Here is a 12,240-nt window from a genome sequence, read left to right on the forward strand (position 1 = left end):
CAGTCAGAAAGTTTAGTAAGAAAGTCCATTCAGTTAGTCAATCAGTTATGAGTTTTTTAGTATGAAAATTAGTTAGAGGCAGTCAATCAGTTATAATTGTTCAATATAGTGAGTTAATCAATATTAAGAAATAGTATAAAGAAAATAATATTGAAGATTAAAAATTATGTTATGTATAAATGATAATTGGATAATGGAAGAAGTATTAATTGAATATTAAAATTAAATAATATTTATGGTGATTGGATATTGATATATTGAAAAGAAGAATAAAAGTAAATGCTGTTTGCTGGTTTGCTTGGTGGTTTATAAATGCTGGTGAAGAAAAATATCTTAAATTGGTGGAAGCTAATAATTGGAAAAAGTAATTTCACAAAAACAAGGATAACCGAAGCTGAGAAGAAGACATTTGAGTGGTGATTATAATCTATATAGTGGAAACCAGTTCATTTAGGCATTCAATGACAGAAAGGTACAAAAATTTTGTTAATATAATTTAGTTAGTGTCATAACAATTTCAATTTTGAAGATAGTTTGTTTAAATTTTACATTGTCTATAGAATTTAATTAGTTTCATAAGAATTTCAATTTAAAGATAGTTTATTTTAAATTTACATTAGCTAGTTTAGATATATATGTGTGTTTTATAGTAGATCTAATAAAGATAATTTAAAAAAGTACTTACAAACTAATTCTTTGAGAACCGCGATAAAAACCCTATATATTATATTATTAAAAATACTCATTGCTCATCATTCAAACAAACAATACATCATAACAATATATACATATATATATATATATATATATATATATTTATATATATATATATATATATATATATATATATATATATATATATATATATACAGGGTGGTCCTTAAGTAATTGTACAAAAAGAAACTGTAGATTCTACACTTTAAAACATTACGATTTAAGCCAAATTGCTTTAATAAAATATTGATATTAAGAAAGATACAGGGTGTTAAAGTGCAAAATTAAAATTTTATTTTTCGCTATAACTTTCATGTTTGTAAACATTTAGGTATAAAAATTTACAATTGGGTACTTTTAAATATACCAAATTATAATTTGATGCACACTTTGATGTAACTGATAGAGGGCGCCACTTATGCCACATATGTGGTATAAACTTGCACTTAACTTTTTTGCTCTTTAAGTTACCTGTATTTGGGATTAAAAATTATAAAGATAAATTATTTTAACAAAAAAAAAGGTATACTTGTTAATAACTTCAAAACTCAACAGTTTTCGAGATAATCGCATTTTAAAAATCAGCTGCATAATTCTGATCTAAGGTAATTACTCCAGGCAACGAAGAAAAAATAGACAAAAACATTAATACTTCTGAATTTTGGTATAAAATACCTTTAACTAAAGTTAATAGTTAACAAAATATTAAATAAAATAAATATATCAGCAGGATAATTAATAATAGGATTTGACAAAATAACAGAATAATAGGATTTTACATCAAACATTTTACGTTTTATGTTATTTTGTTTACAAACCAAATTAAGAAATAGTTAAACTAAATAACATAACTTTTTGTCAAAGTAAGTGTTCGATATGTCCACCATTTTCTTTAATTCATTTGTCAATATATTCCATAAAAGATCGTCTCATATTAAATAGCATCATTGGTTCTAAAGAAAGTGCTGCAGTATTTATTTCTTCACTTAGTTGGTTGCGAATGTTTATGGGATTCTTATAGACACGTTGTTTTAATGCACCCCATACACCAAAATCAAGCGGATTAAATTCGGGGCTACGTGGTGGCTATAATGTATAATGGATATTATTTTGGATACATATCCAAATCTTATGCTATATTATGGAACTACATCCTATTTGTTGCAGAAGTTAAATAATGTATTAAACTGTGATATATCTCGTTCATTGGTTACTTATATACACACGGAATAACCTATCGATGACATTACTTATTTATATGATTACGTTACAGCTTACGAGTAACTATAATTACATCTCGAACAAATGGACTATTATGATTTACCAACGAACTAACATTATGCTGAACTAAATTGCCTGTGTGTTTACTATATTTCTAACAATATCGGTTATTAGGACAACGATGATGTTTTTGTAAAAATGCCGAGTCTTTCAGGTTAGATTTGTAGCAAAAGTATTATGAAACAAGACACATATGAGTTATTCAATACCTATGCTTTAGTTTCTATTTGTCCTAATAAAAATGGCTAAACAATTTACGTAATGAACAATAAGTATTCTTTTCGGATTTTTTATGAATTAAATAATTATATCAATATCTCACCACATTGCCAAAGAATATGACTACCACGACCAATCCAACGTTCAGAAAAGTTGTATTTAAGTATGTTCTAACTGCCTTATCTCTAGAATGTGGTGGTGTACCATCTTGCATAAACCACATATTTTGGGTTTTTAGCATTTTACAATAGAGAAAAAGTAATACAACGCCATTATAGAAACTTAAGAAACGATAGCAAAGAGAAATTGTAAACATGATGACGACCAACGTCTGAATACGAACACGGCACCTAAAGAAGAAGATGAAATATCTTTTCTCCAATAAGACATTTGCACCCATAACAAAGCATTTTGTGATGTTACATTATCATCTTTGAGTTGCTTTAATAAGATTAAACTATGAATTATGCTTATCTACACAGGTATTCAGTGCTTTACAGCACAAATATCAAATTAAGAATTATTGTGCAGTTGACTTATAAAATGCATTTATCTCGAAAACGGTTGAATTTTTAGGTTACTAACAAGTATACCTTTATTTTCTAAAAATAATGTATCTTTAATATTTTTTATCACAAATAAAGCTAACTTAAAGAGCAAAAAAGTTAAGCGTCAATTTATGCCACACATGTGGCATATGTGGCGCCATCTATTAGTTACATTAAAATAAGTATAAAATTATAATTTATCCTACTCAAAAGCATCCAACTGTAAATTTTTGTCCAAAAATATTTACAAACGTAAAAGTTATAGCGAAAAATAAAATTTTAAATTTCCCCTTTAACACCCTGTATCTTTCTTAATATCAACATTTTATTAAAGCAAGTTGGCTTAAATCGTAATATTTTAGAGTGCATAATCTACGGTTTCTATTTGTACAATTACTTAAGGACCACCCTGTATATACTGTGTAAATATTTGCAAAATATCACAATTCATCAGTGCAAATTAGTTGTTGTTAATATTGTATTTATTTTTCAAGAAATAAGAGGCCAAAATTGGGTACTTTTGATTTTAAAATTAATAAACCTGTCTTAATGTTATGCAACCAGTTATGCATACAAGATTATGTAGAAGTTAATATTTATTTTATTTTTGATGTTTTTCGAGTAAATAACAATAAATGTTGCTCAATTTATCTATATCAGACTGTTGATTTATACAAGATGTACTATATTTTATGAAACACATTTCCAAGAAAACACGTTTTGCATGGTTTTTTTCTTTTGCCAAAATATAGGAATCCTCGAAATTGAACTCATGTTTCTGAGTTATTGCATGTTCTGTAAGTGTACATGCATTTATTTTGTTTTTTTTTGTCACTACGATGTGAGATCACCCTACTGTGGAAATTACGAGATGATTCTCCGATGTAAACGTTGTTGCAATTGGCACACGGTATAGAATAAACAACATTCGATAACTCCTGTATTGTGAAAAGATCTTTTGCCTTTTTGTATTGCTTAGATGCCGTTTTCACATTCTTAGTTGTAATTTTCAAGCCATTAACAAACATTTTTGAAAATGTTCATTAGCTTAGGTGTCAGAACTGGAATGTAGGGTAAGGAACCATAAGTTATTTTGGATGGTATTATTGAAGTGTTGTATGTCAATGTCAATTGTTGGACCTTATTGTTATCAAAATTTTGGTTGTTAGAAAATTGCGAAGGAAAACGAGAACCGAAAATGAGTTTATTTAAAAGCCCTATATTGTAGGAGTTCTGTAGTAGTATAGATCTCAACTTTTTTAGTCCCATGTCCCTGAAATCGATGTGTGACAAGTTGGTAACCCTAGTTTTTAAAGCCAAAACCAAATCTGTTTTCATCTTGGATGGATGTTGAGAATGAAAATTTATGAAACGGTTACTAAAACAAGGTTTACAATACCACTCCGCTCTTAGAATTCTATCACTGCCGCGATGGATAAGCATGTCTAAAAAAGGAATCATGCCATCTGCCTCTCTCTCAACCGTAAACTTTAGGTGTTCACATTGGGAGTTAAATGTGTTTAAAACATCAGTTACTTTGTTTTCAGGGACTGATAAAATTTTACTGCCCATTGGAGTGCCAAATATTTGTTTGAAAAAATTACCATTGAACAAAAAGATGTTAGAGTCAAATATAAATGTTAAAGTTCTTATGAAACCATCTAAACTGATCTTGATATGCGGAGAGATGCTGTTCCAGTTATTTTTGATGCTGTTCAGAATAGAATCTAGTGGTAAGTTATTATTAACTTCTTGATTCTATTCAATTATTTTTTTAAATTGTTTTAAAGCATATCAATTATCATTTTTAGTGAAATGACCCGAAGAAAATCAAACCTCAGCAATGCATATAGACAAGCCAGCCTCAAGACGTAAACGAATTGCAAGGGCTAATAGATCGGGCCATCAAACTACGCAAATAAATGAAGATCAGAGAATGAGGTCAAAAATAACCGTGCACAAGAATCTCATGCACATCGTGACCATCGCATACGACAAAATATATTAAGAACGAGAACTACACGTGAGCAGTTCTACATCCAGAACACAAGAACGATAAAGACAGCGAATCAATTGCGCATTTACAAGTATATCATTTGTTCATTTTGCATTTGAATGAATATTTTATTTACAAAACAGTCATCAGACCAATAATAACATACGCGCCAGAAACACGACGTGACACAGAGAGGATAAAAAGGATGTTAGAAACAGCAGAGATGAAAACTCTTAGAAAAATTTATGGTACGACACTATGGACGAGAGCTAGAGGTACAGATATACGACGTAGATGCAAGGTGGGGAACATCAAGAACTGGGTAAAAAATAGAATAGTAGAATGAAACGATCATATAAACCAAATGACAACAAATGGAGCAGTAAAGACGGCAAGAGACGGTTTCTCAATAGCAAGACGATCAGTAGGAAGACCACGAAAACAATTGGAACGACAACTTACTGGTGGCACATTGAAAAACAGACAGAGTCATGTCTAAAAGAAGAAGAAGCGTTTGAATATGCCCCAGGCATTAGATATTCTGCGCATTTTAAAATTGCTATTGGTACAACGTACACAGTATACACAGTATACATTGTCAGGCATTGAAGTTTCACAATGAAGCACTTGACATCTGTTGTGTGCATTAGAAAAAGTTGTGTTACCAGCTATTACCAATCTACAAGAAACTTTAAAACTGCTAATTACTGGTGATTCAGAAAATTTTTAGAGGGCGAGTGAACAGCACATTCAGTACTCAAGCTGCCATTAGACGTTTATAGAAAACCAAATGTAATGTATAACATTAAAAAAGAAGTGGAATTGTTGTAATGATGCAAACAAGTTCAGTTATTATCTGGGATGAGTTTAATATGGTTTATACACATTCATTCGAAGCATTACATAGAAGTATGCAAGATATAAATTTCAACGACAAATATTCGGTGGTGCTGTATTACTAGTGCCTGGTGACTTTCGATAGACATTCCTACCTTTACAGATGCGGATCAGATTAACACATGTTTAAAACAATCGTTTTTATGGCGAAATGTCGAAACAGTTCGAATGTAAAATAAAACTGCTTAAAAATACACAATGCATCAAACTTCCAGATAATTTCTGCACTTTTGTTAATACCAAACATGAATTAATTGTCAGTGTCTTCAAGGTTATACTGAATAATTATTTAAATCATAATTGGATCGGCGAAAAATGTTAATGTTGACGAAATAAACTTCTTCAAGAGTTGTTTCAACAGTTGTTACTAGGTGATCTGATATCTTCTAAATCAATCGACAGTATTGTTAATGAAGACGAAGCCGTAAATTATTCAACAGAATTTTTAAATTCTCTAGATATACCAGGAATGTCACCACACAAGAAAATGGCTTCACCAATTATTCTGCTATATATTTTTTTTCTTTTTTGAAACCCACTCAGACTATGCAACGGCACACATGGTCACTAAAATATTACTAAAGCAACCCTTTTAAGTGGACTATTTGAAGGAGAAATGGTCCTGTTATACGATACTCTCATATACCCTTATATAATACCCTCATATACCACAATACCATTCAAAACCTCGAATTCCCTGTTCGATTAGCATTTGCGATGACCACAAACAAATCTCAAGGCCAGACAATGTCAGTTTGGTCAATTGGTCTACATGGTCAATTATATGTTGTTATAAATGCTGCCAACGGTAACCGTTTACGCTCTAGACAACCGCCAATAAAAACAGCACAGATTGCTGTGGAAAATGAGTTCAACTTAATGACCACTTGGACTCGAGAATGGATGGAACAACAACATAGCAAAACTATGCTGAACCGAATCAGAACCCAACACGGCAGATGCGGTTACATGATGCACAAATGGGGTAAACGACCATCCCCACTCTGTGACTGCGGACAACCCCAAAATTCTTTTTAAGCAATATACTGTGCCCAAACCGTCTGTCACATTACAAAACAGTGTCTCACAAGATCCTATCAAGGCAGGTCAGAGGATTTCCTAATCGCGACTCCAGAGTCGATAGAATATATAAATAAGTTAGATGTTCGTTTGTAAACATACATGTAATGTTTTATACAAAATATATGTAAATTTAAATGTAAATGTGTCAAGTGCCATAATGAATAAATAAAAAATATATGTTGCATACTCACGTGTTGGTAAACCATTAAATTTATTTATATTAGTAAAAAACAGAATAACGAAAAATGTTGTGCACCAGTTAGCGATTAATTAAATGTTGATTTGAAGTAAAAATCAAATTTTTCATACATCTATGGAATTTTATATAAAAGTTAACAATAATAAATTTTATATATAAACTTAAAAATCAAAATGTTTGGTGGTATGTTTAATTGCTGTATTATTATTAATTGTAAGTTTAATAAATTTTACTTTTTGACGTTAACCCCTGACAGCTCTTAGGTATTGATTTCATGATATTTACTTACTACTACTACTAAGGATTTCCACAGTTTTCACTGTCTTCCTTCACTCAACCGTTTTCTCCAATTTTCCCTGTCATTCCAGTCTCCATCTCGCAGGGTTCTTTTCTCCATAGCCTCGTCGATTTCATCTCTGAATGACCTTCGGGATCTTCCTCTCTTTCTTCTTCCAATCGGGCTCCATTCTGTGATTTTGTTTATCCAGCGTCCTCTGTCCGCTCTTCTGACGTGGCCGTACCAGGATAGTCTCTTCTCCTCTATATAGTCGATTATGTCTGATTGCACTCCTATTTTCCGCTTAATCTCTGCGTTTTCAATTCTGTCTCTTTTTGTAAGTCTACAGCTTCTCCTCAGGAACTCCATTTCTACTGCTCTTATTCTACCTCTATTTCTCTTGTTTATTGTCCAGTTTTCGGACCCATATGTCAGGATACTTCTTGTTAGGGTGTTATATATTCTCTTTTTTGTCTTTATCGTAATGTTCTTATCCCACAACACTGAGTTTAGTTGTCTTATACAGTTTCTTGTTTGTCTCAGTCTGTTGTTTATATCTTCTTCTGTTGTTCCCTGGTTCGATATTATGGTTCCTATGATATTTACTTAACTCTGTTAAATACATTAAACATAATAATAATAATAACCGGTTCAGAAATAACATTGGTAAACAGAAAATTAATAGAAGAAGTGAGTTTGACAAATTTAATCTACAAAATACCAAGAGTAAATTTGGTGGGTGCAAATAAACGGACATTGGCAACGATAAATGAGGGAATACGAGTGAGGGTACGATTGGATGAGAATATGTATGCATTACAATGTGTAATAGTGCCAAACATGTCGCATGACATGATTGTAGGAGTGGACGAACTGGCAGAAAAACATGTAGTCATAGATTTCAAAAATAATACCATGAAACTAACAGAAGACAAAGAAGGAGAACAGGAAAATGAACATGGGAAACACAAAAATTGATAATTCGAAAAAAGAACAAACAGTGGAAATGAATTTGGCAACGAAGCAAGAACAAAGAAGAAAAGGAAGAAAACTTAAGAAAAAGATAAAGGAAATCAATATCGGGGATTCCTCGAAAGAAGAGATGAGCCCCGAAGAAGAAAAAGAAATAGTGTCAGCAAATGAAAATGAAAAGAATATGATTGAAACAGTGGTATTTAAGGAAGAGATTGATGAAAAAGAGGAGGAAGAATGTGCTGTAAATATGTGTCAAGAATAAGAGGAAAAGGAAAGAAAATTGATATGTGGAGAAGAAAAAGAAAATGAGGTGCGTCTGATGTTAAAAGAACACGAAACTTTAATAAATGAGGAAAACAGAGTGGCAAAAAAGTACGAACATTCATTTGAGGTTAAAAACTTGGGAAACTTTCAATAGAAGACTTACCCGATCCCATATAAATATCGACAACAGGTGAAAGAAGAAATTAATAAAATGTTGAAAGACTATTCTTTATTGTTTTTGCATAGAGAAAAATCCCTACATAATTCAGTAATTTTTATCATATGCAAAGGCGGGGATTTGTTATGTTTTTTTTCCCAACCAAAGAAAAATAAATAAAAAAAAATCCATCGAAATAAAATTTTAAGATATCAATATAAACAAATTGTATATAGTAATTTAAGATAAGATTTAGTGTAGATAAGAATAGAAATTTGTTTGGCAAACGATCTTTTTCCGTTTCAAACAAAATTATCAAAAAACCTTTGTTTAGAATTAGATGACATTTTACCTGTAAGTTAATCTTTTCATTGTTTGTATAATCGAGTATTAAATGACCATATTCTAATCTTTTGAAATATGTATAAATTGTGTATTGACAAAACCAATTTTAAAGTAAGCTATTTAGTTTTTTCTCTGAAACCGAAATTAGGCCTTTCCAAAATCATGGTAAACACAATTTGAGCTTTTGATTGGACGGTCGTTTTTAAATGGGAATTTGTGAGCCGATCATGAGAAAGGGAGAAGTCAGTGATAATTTGGTCATCGAAGGAAACAGTCGTTTGTCTCAAGATAGAGTGTGGTTCGTGAGTTTGGATACCGGCATTGTGAAAAGAAGTGAATAGTTTTGCAGAAGGAGATAACAAGCAGATTAAAAGAGGTCCTTGTATCTACCGTATGCATTTTGTGAAGTATATGTGAAAGTAGTTTTTTGGCATCAAGTTGACAAAAGGAGGTCCTTGTGTCATAAATAAGTAGCTGACTTTGGAGAAGTGAATCAGGTGTTTTTGTGTAGTCTGCAGGAGGTTTGCAGAGACGTTAGGAAGGAGCAGAGGTGCCAAAGAGGAGAGATCACATCGTTGAGGAGACTGGACTTTTCTGGGTATGTTCCAACATACAACTCAATAAGAAAATAAGCTGTAAGTGTTTTGTACAATTGAATTTTATATCTGTGAAGGATCGGTTTGACATCATGGTCATTACCATTCAAATTTAAGAACTGAGGTTTTGTTAGGCTAATCAAAAGTTTAAAGTTTTGTTGTTTCTAGTTTCAAGTAAAGAAAAATTTAAGTAAAATTGGTTTTCACTTAATATAAATGTATGTAGATTTAAAATCTTATTATTATAAAAATTTGATTTATTTTCTTGTATGCTGATTGATAAGATAACGACAGAATTTGATAATTGTTTTATTCGTTCATATAAAATAAAGAAACGTAAATTTTTGTAATATAATATTTTTTTATTCTTATCCTTCTTCTCTATCCCGATAAAAGACAACTAGAAAATCTTTGAATCCATCGAACACCGGTAATATAAGGAGTTTAGTTTACTTTTGATAACAAATAAGTTATATTTTTTATTGGCTCAATAAACTAAGATTAAAGTCAAAATAAACAGTCATAACAAATGGCCCCCAACGTGTATGGCGTAGAAAGTATTTCTAGTTAAAATTTAAACGGATAGAGAAAGAAAGCAGATTGATTGAAAATTTATTTGGCGATGGTTAAAGTTTATAATATTTGCTTTTATGACATTACATTTCAAATTTCTCTAGGTACAAATTTTTGCATGATATATTTTATGATATTTGATTGATTTTTACAACTGACAAAAGTTTTAAATGTTATTGCATTTATTTGAATTTACTGCATTTGGGATAAGAGGAAAAGTTTTCGTTTTTGCAACATTACTCGAATTTCATATTTGGCGGGGATATTATTGCACAAATTTCAAAGCTTCATATTTGGCGGGGATAAATAATCTAACGAAAATGTCGATCACAAGAAGCAAAAGTAAAGAGAATTTAGAAACAATAGCTATGGAAACAGAAAAATCTGGAATAGCCCAGCTAATACAAATGTTTCAATTATAATCACAAAAAATGGAAGAAAACCAGAAGGAAACTACACAAACAATAGAGAAAAACCAAAAAGAAACATTACAAAAAATTAATAGAAATAACAGGAATATAGAGCAGCGTCTTGAAAACTATGAACAGGAAATTAAAGGATGTGTTGAGGGGATAAAGAAAGAACTGATACAACAAATAGAAGAAATTAATGAAATTAAAAACAAAATGGGAGAACAAGAAAAGAAAGTAGAAAACAAAATGAAGGAAATCAAGACTGTCCAGAAAAAGGAATTAGAACAGTTAGAAGAAAAATTTGAAATGGCGCTACAAGAAGACAGGAAAGAAGTAAAAAGGAGATTAAATCAAAATAAAAAACAAATGGCCGAAATTGAATTAAGAGGAGTAGAGAGAAAAGAAATTATCATATATGGAACAGGCGAAGCGAAATTACAGTTTGGCGGGATGTAAGAAAACTGCACCCCGTACCGTTCATGAATAATCTTAAGAAGAAGATACAATACATGGGAAACTTTGAGACAGCTAAGGAAATGATCAGAAATCATCTCAAAGATGAGGCGAGTCTATGGTTCGACAGCAAAGTGGAGGAATTTGAAAATTGGCAAGAATTTGAAAATAAATTTCTGAGTTTTTTCTGGGGAAAGACAGAGCAATTACAGATAAACAAGGAGTTGCAAAATGGGAAATACCATGAGAGGATGGGTATATCAGAAAAAACATACGCATTGCAAATGCACAATAACGCAAAACGTGTGCAATACAATTATTCATCCGAGCAATTATTAGAGTTGATTGCAAGACACTTTAATGACACAATTGAAGATCAATTCAATCTACAAAACTACAAAGACATCGATAGTTTATGCAAATTCCTACAAATAAGAGCATTACGGATGCAGGAAAGGAGAGCAAGAAGGTCACAAGAAAATTACAGACACCGAGAAACTCAGGAATATAGAGAGAGAGAGAAAAAATTTTTAGGAGGGATTACACTAGACGAGAATTTATTCCCAGGAGGGACAACGAAAATAGAGAAAACAGAAGAGGAAATGATGATTTCAGAAATCGGAAATGGAATGAGGACAGATATCGAGAAAATCACAACAGAAATAACACACGAGCATATCCCGAGAACAGAAATTACAATAGACGAAATGAACAGGAATATCGTGGGAACCGGAACGGATATGACAGACCAAAAGAAAATAGAAGAGAGGTAAATCATACACAAATAGAAAAAAATGAGGATGAAAGACACAACGATGAAAGAAGAAATACGAAGGAACAACAGTCGGTTTTTTCACGAAAGCACCCATATATATATATAATAATGTGATAATAAAAGTCTGAGGTGCGCCAAGCAATTAATTAGCTAATTAATTAATTAATTAAACTTATTTACATGATACAATTATGATTCTAGCACACTATTTAATTTTCTTATCTCAGGGTTATACTCGTGCTTCAATATCTATGCTTTACATATGATAGGTAAGGTCCAAAGAATACCGGAATAATAAAAAAATATATGATACAACATTATATATTGAAATAAAATTCACACTCAAATATCTTCAATAAAAATATCTCATATATTGATTATCAAAATTTTGTTCTACGTACGTGAACCTTCAAAAATTAATGGTATATACAATATAAATTAAAATTTCAAATCAAAATTGTTGTTATAAATCTCC

The sequence above is a fragment of the Diabrotica undecimpunctata genome, chromosome 9 (genome assembly GCF_040954645.1).
Source record: "Diabrotica undecimpunctata isolate CICGRU chromosome 9, icDiaUnde3, whole genome shotgun sequence".
In the NCBI taxonomy this organism is placed as follows: Eukaryota; Metazoa; Arthropoda; class Insecta; order Coleoptera; family Chrysomelidae; genus Diabrotica; species Diabrotica undecimpunctata.